The sequence below is a fragment of the Nannospalax galili genome, unplaced genomic scaffold, assembly GCF_000622305.1.
Source record: "Nannospalax galili isolate Female #2095 unplaced genomic scaffold, S.galili_v1.0 scaffold329, whole genome shotgun sequence".
Classification (NCBI taxonomy): Eukaryota; Metazoa; Chordata; class Mammalia; order Rodentia; family Spalacidae; genus Nannospalax; species Nannospalax galili.
The window spans coordinates 710,712-712,604 of NW_008360321.1; positions in this window are offsets into that span (position 1 = coordinate 710,712).

Consider the following 1,893-nt stretch of genomic DNA (forward strand, 5'->3'; position numbering starts at 1 on the left):
TATCAGACCACAATGCAATAAAGCTTAAAATCAACACCGGAAGAATCCACAGTAACCACATGAACACATGGAGATTAAACAACACGCTCCTGAATGAGGAATGGGTCAAAGGAGAAATAAAGAAAGAAATAAAAGTATTCCTGGAACTAAACAAAAAGAACAATACAACACAACACAACCTCTGGGACACATTAAAAGCAGTCCTAAGAGGGAAGTTTATAGCTCTAAGTGCCTACATTAAAAAATCAGAAAGAGCCCAAATAAATGACCTAACACTGCAACTCAAGGCACTGGAAAGGCAAGAACAAATGAAACCCAAACCCAGCAGAAGAGAAGAAATAACAAAAATCAGAGCAGAAATTAATGAAATAGAAACAAAGAAAATATTACAAAGAATCAATGAATCTAAGAGCTGGTTCTTTGAAAAGCTAAACAATATAGACAGACCCTTAGTGTAGTTAACCAAAAGAAAGAAAGAGCAAATCCAAATCAAGAAAATCAAAGATGAAAGGGGAAACATCACAACAGACACCAAAAAGATCCAGACCATTATAAGGGAATTTTTTTTAAATTTTTTTTCTATTTATTTATACACCCACTTCCCAGACAGCACCCTCCTATAGCCTCCCTCCCCCCACTAGAGCCCTTATACTCTGACATCCCTGCTACTGTCTGCTGTGTTGTCAGCACCCCCAGCCATTCCCCACTACTTGCCCTCCTGGTGAATCTAGTCAGCCTATCTAGAGGTCTTTGTTTTAGGAAGGTCAGCTGTTCCTCATCTAGCGGTGATCAGTTGTCAATATTCCTTTGGATAAGATTGGGGTCTGCTGTTCATTTTCCCATGTTCTATGCTGGGTTACTATCTGGGAATCCCTTTGGCCAACCTGGCCAACAACTCAAAAGAAGGTATCACCTGTCTGGCATTGTTGCTTGTTATGCAGCCTTTAGCTATGCATATGGACTCTTAAAAAATTATATTTGCCCCTTTAATCTTTGGTTATGCTTTCCTTTTGGGTGTTTAAGACCAAACAGTTGGCCCAAATAAATCAACTTACATTTAAATTTAAGGTCATTTGAGGATCTGCTCCTCAGGGGTCACATGGGCTTGGGAGGGGCCCCTGGCTCCTTTCTTTTACTCAAAGGTCCTGCTCGATCAAGGTTGGCTTCGCTTGGTAGCATGGAGGAAATGATTCCTCTGTGTTGACCCTCCTTTTTATAGACTGGACACTAGTTCAAGTCCATCTGGTGGGGTCTCCTCGGCCTCCTTGATCAAGAGGACAGGTGGCCCACCACCATTATAGGACATTTTGAGAGATGCTCATAGTCCCCTGGAACTAGTTGACCTAGGAGGGCAAGGAGCAAAAAGTGTCCTTTGTGTCCCTCTGTCCAAATTATTATAGACCTCAAAGTATGTGTGTTAAACACCCAAGAAGGTTAGTTTCATCAGTCTGGTATTTTTAATTACTGTGTGCCATTTGGATAAATCTTGGGCAAAGATCAGTTGATCTCAGATAAACCTTACGTAGACATATATTTCTTGATCTGCTATGTATAATTTGTCAATAGGTTGTAGAAGTAACATGGTTCCCTCTGGTTTTCAAAATTAGCTAGGCATTATTTATCTTTCACATTGTCTCACTCCCCCATCATGGTTTTCCCACTTAAGGTGCCCCAATTTCCCCCCTTTCTCCCTTAATAATACCCTTCTCCTATGGTCCTACCTCTCTTGACATCCTTCTTTCCCTTTATCCCCTAGGTTCCTTGTACACCCTTTCCTCTGCCCTCCCTTAAACTAACCCTATTTTTATCCATATCTCCCTTATTAAGGCCTGTTTCCTACTGTTCTCTTTCAGATTCTTTCTTTACGTTTACCTCCCTGGTTCCTTACCCTTG